A 13,518-nucleotide genomic window follows, 5' to 3' on the forward strand; every position below is an offset into this window, starting at 1 on the left:
TTCCACATGATCACAACGTGTAACTCCAGTCTATGCCGCTGTAACAACTGTATTCTCATCGGAAGATCTGGGCCTGAAATTTAATATGGTAGTTATTTTTCTTTTGTTAACAAACAGGACTGCAGCAAAACTCATTTCAAACTACTTGGTTTTGTATCTGCAGGGGGCAGTTGAGGCAAAAAGGATATTCTACCTCACGTCACGTAGCCCAGAATTATCTGTTGATAACCTTATCAGTAGGAAATCAAAGGCAATTTCTTTAATTATTTTGCCCACGGCAGATGTCAACAGCTGGTGCATCAGAACCACATTTAGGTCACCACCCACTGACATAAGGTCAGAAAATCAATTTGCAGACTCTTGCTGGAGGTTGGGGCAGGTATTTGTAGTCCTCCGAGAACAGTTTAGGTATTCCCCCCCCAGCCGCTACTACAAATAGGATGCTTTGAAAATTAATATGTACAGCTAACTATTCAGGGAATTGAGATCAGGACCCTAACTTAGGCCCTCATTTTAGCGCACACGTTCAATGCTTGAAGATTGTTGCCAGTGATGACCAGGTGCTTCTCTGCTGGCTGGACAGAAATTCCTAAGGAAACTTAGGGAACAGAAACATTCAGAATGTTCCATCTCAGCCTTTCTACCTCACCGTTATGTTAGGCTGTTTTTCTTTATCCTTGATTCCACCCCAAAGCTGTATTCTTAGAGCCAAGGCCAGGATCCAGCATATCGGTTCCCAGGAACTCAAATGCATTTTCTCAGCAAACAAAACAAAACCTCTGTTTGAACCAAGTCAAGCACTCAACATTTGTCAAGTGGTAAAGCCTTACAAAACCAACGGGGTTGAGTCAGCAAAATCTGAAAAGCATATTTAACCTCACACTAGAAAAGGCATCTTGCATTTTAACAATCACTTCTTTTCAGTTATTTCATCAGTTCGAGTGTAACAATGCAACTGATTCATTTTGATTTAGGCACAAAATGTACTTTAATGGGGCACATCGTAATCCCTTTTCTCAGTATTGCTTTTGAAACTTTATGAATGAATGATCACCTTGAAAGCTATTTAATTTGAAAAGCTTGTGCTAAATTTAGCCAGCCAATTTTGCCCCTGAAATGAATAATAATATAATTAAGCTAATTTGAAATGACACTTTTAAATCAGCTGTCAAAAGATGGGCAGTTTCATTGCAAGGACCTGGAGATCCATCATATTAAGTTTCTCATGCAGCTCTGCAGCAGTGTATCATATACACCGTGGCACAACATGCAGTTTAAACTAAAAGATGACAGGAAACAATGTCTTTAAAGAATAATGCTTAATGCAACACAGCGCTTCCACAGCATCCAAAAATTGCATTGCAGAAATGTAACAACATGCCTGATTAAACATAGATCACAGAAGATATTATAAAATATGAGCTGCACAATGATTTAGTCAGTAAAGATACCACTTAGTATAGCACCAACTCCGACAAATCCAGTTCACTTCTTAGTTTTTGCAAGTTAGTTCTTTTCAGCTAAAACAGCAGGGAAGTTACTGTGAATAACTTGCCTGGTAGACTAGGGAGGCTTTACAATCAAGGTCAACCAAATTTCCCATGAACTCTTCCCGAAATACTCGGAAGTGTAGATTTTACATTAAAGTTCTCCCATCCCATAATGGAACAGTTTGCAAATACACAAAGCCAACTTTTGGCTGTGGTAACAGAGGGCATTTCACATACACAGGATTGTATCCGAACTCAATTCGAAATAGTATCAAGGTTAAAACGAAGTCTAACTCATTTCTAACGGGCTCATAATCTAGAGGAAGAAAAAGGGACACGGCAGAAACATTTACGATTTTTCCATAATTCACTGCTACAGTAGTGTTGAAGAAAGAAGTGCCTTGGCTGCTGAGCACCAATTTGAAGTGCTAAATTTTACCAGCTCCACTTCATGTGCCCTTCATGTCAGGCACATCAAAATTAAAAGTTGCCACTGTCCTTGAATTGCAGAGGGGAATATTTATCCAATATCAGATCATATATATTGAAAATTAGATAGTATTCGTATATACAGGGACACTCAGCAATGAATATGTTAATATGATGATACACAGATATTAAAGGTTAGCCTTTTGGTGAATTCAGGCCATGAAATTCCACTTGTGAATAATTTTTAAATTTTTACAACTAAATGGTGGACTGGCATTTGACTATTTTTATTCTCTTAAGTACAAATTTAGTGAAAGTGGCAGTGCTTACCGTTGCCTAGAGTTTACATGCAGCCAGATATCAACAAAACACTATCAAATGTCAGAATTCAAAGAAAGAAACAAGCATTATTAGACAGGAAGCCACTACATTCAGTAATGTTGTTGTATGTTTCCTGTATGACCTCCAGGGAGTTTAGACATCTAGATAAAATTACGAGCATCAACTTCCTACAGGCCATCAAAACAAGGGAAAGAATGCCACTTATTGTAATATTACCAACATATGAGATAGCCACATTTATAATTAAAACCAATTCAACAAACTTCAGCACTCATCCATGAAAAAATCATCCCAGATCAATGTCATAGAACTTTGATGGGACTAGATAAATAATTTTGTTCAGCACTGTGCTCTGTTTTATAAGCTAATGAGAAATCTTTAAAAAACTTATTGATTAGTTGCAAGAGAGATGCACAGAGGCTCACATTTCAGTTTTAGTCTTCTGTTCTTAAATTATTTTCTTGAGTAAAAATAAAGTCACCATCACAGAACTAAAGGGTTGATATCTGGAATTTTTCACAGAGGTTAACAAACAGTCCCTTCCCTTTCTCGATTAAAAAAATATCAGAACACGTACATTCTTGCAGGTATTATTTTGCCAAATTAACCTACAAGGATCAAGGACTGGATGTGCTGAGTAAGGATGACTTGTAAATGATCTAAAAATGGCGGGAGAGTCCAATTTCCAGAGTTCCTGACCCCATTCCTAGATTTTCCAATTTTCACCACCAATAGCACTACTACGAAGTCACAAGCTCTCACACCCTTAATGCTGGACAAGGCCAGTTCCATTGCAGCACTGGACATGGTCCCCCACTTCCTCAATTTTTGTGGAATCCAGCCAGATTTAAAGAGTCATAGGTCTCAGCACCTCAGAAGTTCAGTAACCTCTGGTCTACATGAGGGAACCTCCAGAAAAAGGTAATTTCAAAAAGGTCTTCCTCATGCTTTCTCCCGCTCCCCATGCCAAATGGTGACTCTTCAACCACCAAATGCCAACTATGTTTCACCACCCACCTACTTACTCATGGCTTCATGCTCCACTACGGTACTTCCATGACCATTCATCTTCACACAGTATCAAAGAAAAATCTATATTGTGGTAGTTGGTTGTGTACAATAAAACACACAGTCAGTCATTTATTGATAACTTGCCATTATGTTCAAAAGAAACGTTTAACTATAACCCAGGAGTGTCAATTATTCAAAGACATTGAGGTTTCAATAGCTGAACTTCCAAGAACATTAAACTTCGTGTAAAAAACATTTTGAAATTGATAGTAGATATCAGAGATCAGAGCTGTCAATCAAGCAGGGGCTGTATGTTTCCAAGAGGCCAATGAATTTTTGGGCTCTCAGCCAGGCTCATACGTATTGTTGGCCCTGTCCACCACCCTGAATGGAAATTGTCAGTAAAAGAAAAAAAAAAGCATCAATGCACTAGTCTAGAAGCATGCATCATCAGAACTGATCTAGGAAAGATGAACACGATGGGAATGGGGTCCTTATGGGATGCTAATTACGAGGGATTGTTGTTTAGATAACAGTAGAAATGTATGGGTTTGCAGTGAACTCTATTAGATAGCTCTCTCCAAAAATGATGACAGAAAAATTGAGGAAGGGAAGGGAACATATTTGGAAGTAAAGTCACCAAAATGTTTTGTTCACAGTTTGATTGAAGGCAGTACTAACAAAGTTATCAATATGCCAGAAAGGGAGGTGCAGGAGGGTACCAGAATAAGGCTGAAATAACGGATGTTCTGCATATGCCATAAAACAGCTGCTACCGGCACCTGTACCGGTATTGTATTTGGAGGAAGCGAATGGAATTGACGGAGTTGTTACTCAGAGCAGGGACAAACGGAGGCAAGTAAAAGGAAGATGGTAGTGGGACGAGGTCTGATTGGGCCTATGCTCAAAGAAGCAGCACAGATTGTCCTGGTGGGGTTGCAGGCATTGACAGATTAGGTATCAATACTGAAGGGGTTGTGGTTAGTACCAAGAGATTAGAAAACAGTTGAAATGACATAAGGCATCAGAAGAGTTGTGGAGGAACAGTCTGTACAAGTGAAGAAATAAATGGAGTCAAGACAGGAAGAAATAGCAGGGCAGAAATAGACTAAAACAATAGGTTGACTAAGACAGTCTTGATTATAGATCTTGGGAACAGGGTAGACATGAGCCATATAGGAATTAGGAGCTATGATATTGGAGATAGTGAAAGAAAGTTCACCAGAAGATACGTACTCCATGTCTCTATTGAAAGCAATGACTTGATATTCAGTCGTGGGGTCACGGCTCAGCAAAAGGTAAGCAGAAGCGTAGAGTTGGTATTTTGCCTCTGTAAAACGTAGAGGTCAAGTACCAGCTATCAATGCTGCTGTCTTTGTCAGTGAGTTGGATGGCAATCGCTGACTTTGCGTACCACATTTCAAAATCCTCTCATATTCACCCTGTCACAAACCTTTTCATTTGTTCTTCAACCCTTTCTTCAGGGTTTAGGGCAGAATAGTGACTCAGTGGTTAGTGCCCCACAGCACCCGGGACCCAGGTTTGATTTCATTCTCAAACAACTGTCTCTGTGTGGAGTGTGCACTTTCACCCCATGTCTTGAGGTTTCCTCCCACAGTCCAAAGATGTGCAGGTTAAGTAGTTTGGCCATGCTAAATTGCCCATTGTGTCCAGGGAAACACAGACTTGGTGGATTAGCCATGGGAAATGTAGGGTTATACGGACATGGTACGAGGGTGGGTCTAGTGGGATGCTCTTTGGAGAGTAGGTGTGTACTTGATGGGCTAAATGGCCTGCTTTCACACTGTAAGGGATTCTATGATCCTATGAGCTGCTCTGGAGAAGGGTCACTAAACCTCAAAATGTTAACACTGATTTCTCTCTAGAGATGCTGCCAGGTCTGCTGAGGTTGTCCTTCAATTTCCAGTGTCCACAGTTCTTTCAGTGTTTTGTTCAGAGTATGACAAAAGTTTAAGTCTACACTTTATGACATGCAGTGGAATCTATTCGTACAAAATTTTATTTCCAATCTCTACTTTTCTGGCCCCTTCTAAATACGCTGATTGATCAAATGGTAGAGTTTCAAGTTATCCTTCTCCTCATAAACATTGTAATCTTCTAAAATCTAGCTAGTGAATGCTGCCAGTGTCAAATATCAAGATCACAACTTAATTTTGCTCTCACTTAAACGAGTAATGCTGCAAATCAGCGTAACAATTGTTTTGGAAAAGTAAGAGGATACTTTGAGTGGGTGGAGCTAAATAGATCAAAAGCCATAACAAAAACATTCAGGGATGAAACTGGAAAAATATACAACCATTAGAATTCAGCACAAACAAGTAAAAAATCAGGAGTTATTTATAGAAATTACAGAAAAGAACTTGCAAGAGGCTTCAACTGATGCATGGAAATTAGTGGGAAGTAAAATGTTGTGCATTCAGGCAAAACAAGACCTTTCTGACGCAAGTAATCTAATACAATTGATGGTTTCAGACTTCAGACACAAAATTGCATTAAGCAAATTGAAAAAAGTAATTTCACAATCTAATTTCTCCACTGAATGATGGAGGTAACATTACAGTTTTGAAAGATGTTTAAAATATTTACATAGGGGAAAAATATCACGTCGCAGTCTGCTCACAGTATTTAGTTCACCATACAATATCCCGTTTGGTTTTGCAGTGACAGCAAATGCGTGAAATTGCCAAATAATGTCAATTAGTTTTGCTTTATCTTAAAAAATATAGGCTGCCAGATTTGAAAATGCAATCAGATATGTTCACAGTTAAATACAAAATGAATAAATAACACTTCAGTTTTAAGTGGTAGTGAATGATGTAGAAATTATTTTTCATTATCATTAAGCAGAATTGAAGTGCATACCTCTAAAGGAGATCAGTCACGTTTTCTAATTTGAGAAAAATCAATCGTACCCTGAAAAATAAATAATTTCAGTCAATCACAAGTCAAAATTATAATTCAACATCATACATGGAGCTGTTTTTCCAAATAACGTTCTAACTGATCTTTCTAAATCAAAAAATAGTCACTTCAACACAGTCGTACAGGCTGATGCACTGAATTGCGTAATTTCTATTCTTAAATGACTATATGATGATTCTACCGTGGTCAGATTCAGGCCCTTCATACACAAAAAAGAAAATCCAATTGACTCTGTTGGATCAGAAGTTACTGCCAGTGAAAACTGCTCTTGCAGTAGAGTTGATAGTTCTGCAGCCTCAGAAAAATCCAAGTTCAATGGCAAGTGAAAGGAATCAGCAGTTAGACAGCTAGGATAATTTGAAAGGATGCTGCTGCATTCTCATCTGTTTAAGGGCATGTTGGGAGTTAGCAACATATTCTCCCCAACAAGGATTTTAATTGCAACCAGTGAAGCACAGCCCTTGGATCAAAGCCCCAATCCTTTGCAATGCCATGCCAGGAAACCAAGAAATAACGAGCTCAGCAAATTCAGGCTGACAAAGGCCCAACTGTCCTACAGATCTCAATAGATGATCTTTCAAATAAAAGAAAACTTTGTACACTTTTATTATAAGTATTATAATGTGAAGACTCAGACGAAAATAATCATATCTTCGACTGGCATTTAGGAAGTCGTAAATTACTTGATGACTTGCTATGCAGAAATTGCAAACAGCTGAGCAGCTACTTAGCTACATATCTGGCATATTACTAAGAAATGACACAAATGGATGGTTTTGATTAAAGATTAAATATGGCTGTAGTCGATGAAGCTTTTCTACCCAGCAAAGTAGGTCATGAATTTTCAGACTTAGAACATTTTTATTTAAAATAAATAGATTGATCTATAGAATTGAAATAAACATTTCTACTATTTATGCATCTATGCCCTAAATGCCCAGCAATTGGAACTTTTCAGGTCCAGCAGACAGGTGGAAAGGGGGTGTGTTGGGAATGTCTGTTGAGGTGGTGGTGTGGTCAGTCCCAGCAGGGGCAGTAAAGGAAGGGTCAAGTCCTGAGGGCAGAGGTGTAATCGCAGACATACGCTAAATTAAGCCAGTTTAATATTCATTCACGAGTTAGTCAAGGTTTTTAAATTATCTAACTTTTCCTGAATAACTGCTTAATTAACTGTAGTAGAGCCTCTGATGTTAGTGGATACTTTGAGGTTTCTAGGCATAGGGAAATTGCCCATCGGACTCTTCAATTCCTTCAATCAATTACGTCAGAGATTCCCAGGTTCTCACGCGCAATCTTTACATTGGAACAATATGTTCATCAGAAATTCCCAAGGCTATACTTCTCCCCATTGAATTCATTTTACTGATTAGAAAGATCAATTTGAAATGGGAAGAACAGTTAGATCTATCCTGCAGCACTTGGAAACTGAGTGTAAGGAACATATGAAATTTGAAATTACATGATACTGTATTATTACAGTACAAAAATCTGTATCAGAATATTTGAGCACAGCATTCAGATTCTTTTGTCACTGATTAGCTATTTTGATACTGTGCGAAAGAACAAATGGTGTTCTGAATGGGCATTATTTCCACACATTCAGAAATATTACATCACTTCCAAGAACAATTTTCTGACTTCTCCCATAATCTTGTTAGGGTAGCACCTTAAAATAATGTATTCAAATTTGGTAAAAGAAATAAGCTGAGTTCTGCCAAATGCCCGTTTTGGCACACAAAAACATACAAGCAGACGTAATTTTTGCTCTTGAAGTCTGCTCCATCGATTGATAAATTCTGATTGTGGTAGTAATTGCACTTTCCAGTCTGTCTCTCATAACTCTCAACTCTTTGTCAATCAAAAATTCATCCAACTTAGGCTTTGAACATATTCAAAGACCTCTCTTGGGTGAAGAGAATTTCACAGATCAATGATCCTCAGAATAAAATTCTTCTCACCTCAGTCTGAAATGGGAAATGCCTAATTTTCAAACAGTGAACCCCTGGCACTACTGCCACCCATAAGGTGTACTGCTACGCTGTCAAGTCCCCTCCGGATCTTGTACGCTTCAAAAAGGTTACTTCTTCCTTTTCTAGATATCAATGGATTTAATTCAAATGTGCTGAACCTTTCCCAGTAAAATAATCTGCCATCCTTGAAAATGTTCCAGGCAACATTCTCTGAACTGGTCTTAACAGATGAATGACCTTAAGTAAAGTAGCCAACACTGCACACACCTCTGATTCAGTCTCAAGGCCCAACAGCAATTAACACTCTTTTGTTTTTAAAATATTCCCTAAGCAAAAGCATTTCATTTCTTTTCCTAATCACTCACTGTATTTGTACACTAATAGCTGCAATTCATGTACCAGAACATCCAGATCCCTCTGTATAGTACAGTTTTGCTCTTCTTCAATTAACACTGTTCTATTCCTCGTGCCAAACTGGACAATTTCACATTTCACACATTACAATCTGACAAATTCTCAAATATTCACAACATATTTTCCTTCATGGATTCTTCATGCCTATTCACAACTTATTTTACTATCTCTATGTTAGCAACAAATTTAGCTACCACATTATTTGCCCTTTCATCCAATGTACTGTTACAATTGTAACTAGTTGAGGCCCCAAACATAGGCCCTGTAATGCATCTACACATCGTGACCTATGCGGAACTCCATAGGATATCTTCTGGAAATTTCAGGTTCCCTTATCCAATGTGTTTATTATTTCAAGATAACTAATAAATTAGTCAAGGTTGATCTCCCATTCATAAAACTATGTTGATGCTGCCTGATCCCATTATCCTGTTATTTCCATAATAATTTTCCAGCAGTTTCTCTCACAGATGGAGGGCTAACTGGCCTATAGGTTCCAGCTTCCCGTATCCCACCTTTCCCAAAAAGAAGTGCTGCATTAGTGATTTCCCAATCCACAGAGACCAGAAGACCATGACCAATGCACCTACGTTCTTCACCACCACTCTGTTTTAAGGCCCTCGGATATATCTCACTATGTCCGCGTCTTGTAAAACTCTTTCCAATGCGTTTTTCTAAGTGAGTGTTTTAAGTACCCTTTCCCTTTTAACTTGTGTACACACTCAGTCTGTTCCTGCCACATTCGGGTTATCATTAGCTCTCGTGCTAGCTTGTTCTACTGCTTTATCCCTCTCTTTAATTTACCTCATCTCTCCTCACATGATACCTCACCCTAGTATTGTAGTTTATTGACCTCTCTACCAATTCAGGTGGAGGCTGTCCTAGTAGTCCAGCTGACACTTTGTCCAGTGCTAATGCAAATGCTCCATGAAAAGAATCTATTTCTTCCCCATGATTCTTTCAGACATACATAAACAATTTTTTTTGCCCTACGCCAATTTGCTCATGGACATGTAACAATCAAAAAATTATTACTTCTAATATTTTATTTTCTTAAATTAACCATTAGTTCCACATAATCTGCAACGAGTCTCTTTCCTAGTCCTCTCTGTATCGTTGGTATCCACATGGGATACCAAATGACAAAAGGATCCTTTCCAACACACTACAAGCTCTTTGCCAGTCCCAAGTAAGTGTCTCCAACATTAGCTCCAGGACAGCAACAGCCTCCGAACTCTGCATGCGCATTTACTGCCCTCACTTGAATGGCTCCCACGGTCTGCTCATCCATTCTGCTGCACGTGGGATTATCACAAAACAAAAACTACTGACATTATGTTAACTAAGATCTGTGAATTTCAATCTATATCGGATGAATCTATATCTGGTTAATCTTTATGACAGGGGGATAGCTGTCCAAACACTGCTTGAAAAGTCTTACTAATTCACAATATGACAGGAGAAAGTCATCTAAATTGACTTATTGCCCTTCCATAGCAGGATGGATCAGAAGCTGAACATCTGAGTAGGTCAGCATGTGTTTAGTTCATACATTTGTGTGTAAACAGTAAAGCCAGAAGCAGCCTCAAACAAGAGGCTGTGGTGCCCAGACAAAGATTCTTCCTGACAAAGTGTTCCAACAAAGATTGGCTAAAATCTTGTAGGAGGCCACACTGGCCCTCTGCTTCTGCTGTCTAACTAACTGTTCACTCCCTGTCAATGAGATAAAAATGTTTTGCACGCTCTTTACCAGCGAGACACAATTGCGCAAAATCTGGCACCAAGGGTCTATCCCCTTTCCCTGCTTTCTTGAATTGGTGGCCGATTTGACGTACAGCTCAGCTTTAAATTACGTGTTTAAGTGTTTTGCCAAAAATATTTACACCCATCTTTTTTCAGCCGCATCACAAAACCCTCAAACATCTGATGTCAAGGATTAACTTCTTTCAAGTCTCCATTATTTGATAACTCCAGAATTCCACTACCCAAAGTTTAGGCATTTACTGTGTCCACTGCATCTATCACCCTCAAGATTACTATCGCCCAGTCTTCTTTCATTAAGTCTTGTGTTTTCTCATCTCACTCTGCTCCTGAAAACTTGTATCGGCAATGGAGCACCATCCACCAGAACGCCAGTATTCTTTCCTTCCTTTCTATTTCAGCCAGCAGACCATTCCTTCAGCACTCGCTTAAATTCTGAAATAGATTTCTCAAAGCATTCTGCATTGCCATACCCATCCCCAATTTTCAGAAACTTCTTCAGTTGTATCTCTGCAACCACACATTTTTGATCACCTCCCTGGTCATCTTTTCAAACTCCCATCAAGTGTTTTGATCTACCATATTTTTGGTATGAATGATAAACTCAAATCATAAAATTTGCCTGCTGTTGACAGTTCTATACTTAATGCAGTCATTTTTCCCCTTCCTAAAATGTCTTTGACCACAATGATTATGAAAAAAGACCAAAAGCTGAATGACTCACGAACTGACGACAAATTGTCAAACATTCGTTCCAAATTAGTAAAATATACATCATATGGCCCAAGCCAAATCATGTTTCAAGTCAGCATTTAAGTGGCATAAAATTAGGGCTTAAATCTACCATCGAAACATTCACCTTCCATTTATCTATCCTTTTTACCACCATCCCATCTGCATTAATGGCAATTTCAACCTACATATTTGTTTAAAAAAGTTAACTAAATGGAATTTAAGTGTGCTAATATAATGCTCAAAGGGTATAATTACATATTGTAAATACATTTATTGCGGCTCTTTGGGGAGTGTTCCAGTGTTGTTGGTTGGATAAGCGATTAGCAGTGAAACAAACTCCCGGATCCAGATGGGACGCCTTTGTATATGAATTGTGAAGTTATAATTAGCACCTATACCCCATATACACTGGTTATGAAGGATTGGATATAATTATCTCCGTTACTTGTTTTAGGGAACTATTTACATAACCATTTTACAAATCTTTTCCCCTTCCAGTAGCAACTGCTTTACACATGTATCTTCAGTGAAACGCAAGGGAAAGTTACCATTGTCTGGTAAGACCTATAGGGGGAGCTCTCTCACTTAACAGACACAAATGGTTGCTGTTTAAGCAGGAGTCATCACACATCCAGGGGAGGGGACAGGTTCAGAAGGAGCATCTTTCATGGTGACTTCAGCCAGTGCAGGAATTGAACCTAAGCTCTGCATTGCAAACCAACCATCCAGCCAACTGAGCTAAACCAATGCCCCTTCAGCACAAAATGCTACAGAACTGCCCCAAACACAAACTAAGACTGAAAGATTTCTATCTACGTTATAAATATTTCCCTCTCAACTTAAAAACAAAAATCTTGAACCTTCAAACAGAAAACTTTATACTATGTATATTGTTCATTCATGAATGCTTTCAACGTTGACAAAAATTCATCAGCTGTGAAGTTCTCTATCGAACTGTTTTTAAAGAAATCACCATGGCTACAGAAATACTTACAAGTTAACCATGAAATGCCAAAATCAAAAATCCAACTCAAAAATAAACTATATTAAAGTACCTATAAATTAAACACCCTATATCGTACTTTATTAAAAAAGGTAATACCAGAATGTTAATATTTTCATTTTCCAACTTATGTTAGATGCAAAGGTTGAATGCATAAATTTATAAATGCAACTGCTTATATTAAGTCAACATTTCTGGTACACAACAACGGATCAGCATACGGCAAGACACTCCACTGATTACTTTAATTCCAAGAATTCAGCAGCATTTTGAAACATCTTATGTTGGGCCAAGATCAGCCTTCCCTGGTTAGTCAAAGCTGCCTCAATGGCATAGTTCTTGGTATGTCAACTTCACTCCCCTTAGGGAGCTCCAGTTCGATAAATCACCAAGCATCTACAAATAAAAACACAGCCATATTCATGCTCCTCATAGCACAGGATGGCAACAAAAGATAAAACCTGGTTTCTAAAAAAGATAGAAAATACATGAGAGCCATCTAGCAAGAAATGTATATACATAAACAGGCAGTAAGGAGTTTCTAAAAGTATGAAAGAAAGGGGTTAGCTGAAGTAAATTTTGGTTCCTTAGGTGATGAGACTGGGATTTAATAACAGGAAGTAAGGAAAGCAGAGAGCGTTGTCAAATATTTTATGTTTACAATGTTTAAGACAAAATATTCCAATAATAGGGGAGAGAACTTTAAACAATCACATAAAAGCATCAAGCAAATGACAAGTCCTGCTTGTCTGTACTTAAGGGTCTTACAGGTAGACACAAAGGTGACCAAACAGGTAGATGAGAGTAAACCGGTTGATGTGGTATATATGGATTTCAGCAAGGCGTTCGATAAGGTTCCCTACAATAGGCTATTGTACAAAATGCAGAGGAATGGCATTGTGGGAGATATAGCAGTTTGGATCGGAAATTGGCTTGCTGAAAGAAGACAGAGGGTGGTAGTTGATGGGAAATGTTCATCCTGGAGAGCAGTTACTAGTGGTGTACCGCAAGGGTCGGTGTTGGGCCCACTGCTGTTTGTCATTTTTATAAATGACCTGGTTGAGGGCGCAGAAGGATGGGTTAGTAAATTTGCAGATGACACTAAGGTCGGTGGAGCTGTGGATAGTGACGAAGGACGCTGTAGGTTGCAGAGAGACATAGATAAGCTGCAGAGCTGGGCTGAGAGGTGGCAAATGGAGTTTAATGCAGACAAGTGTGAGGTGATGCACTTTGGTAGGAGTAACCGGAAGACAAAGTACAGGGCTAATGGTAAGATTCTTAGCAGTGTAGATGAGCAGAGAGATCTCGGTGTCCATGTACACAGATCCTTGAAAGTTGCCAACCAGGTTGACAGGGCTGTTAAGGCGGCATACAGTGTTTTAGCTTTTATTAATAGAGGGAGTGTGTTCCGGAACCAAGA

General features: G+C 38.7%; 1 protein-coding gene across 26 annotated transcripts in view; it reads right to left on the reverse strand.

The window, feature by feature from the left end:
• Positions 1 to 13,518, reverse strand: part of LOC125454137 (microtubule-associated protein 2-like) — a 245,952-nt gene that overhangs the window by 145,859 nt on the left and 86,575 nt on the right. For all 26 annotated transcript variants that reach the window (XM_048534559.2, XM_048534589.2, XM_048534586.2 and 23 more), the window contains one exon: positions 6,156 to 6,206. The gene's annotated coding sequence lies outside the window, so the exon portion shown is untranslated. The remainder of the gene's footprint in view (positions 1 to 6,155; positions 6,207 to 13,518) is intronic.

The sequence above is a fragment of the Stegostoma tigrinum genome, chromosome 7 (assembly GCF_030684315.1).
Source record: "Stegostoma tigrinum isolate sSteTig4 chromosome 7, sSteTig4.hap1, whole genome shotgun sequence".
Classification (NCBI taxonomy): domain Eukaryota; kingdom Metazoa; phylum Chordata; class Chondrichthyes; order Orectolobiformes; family Stegostomatidae; genus Stegostoma; species Stegostoma tigrinum.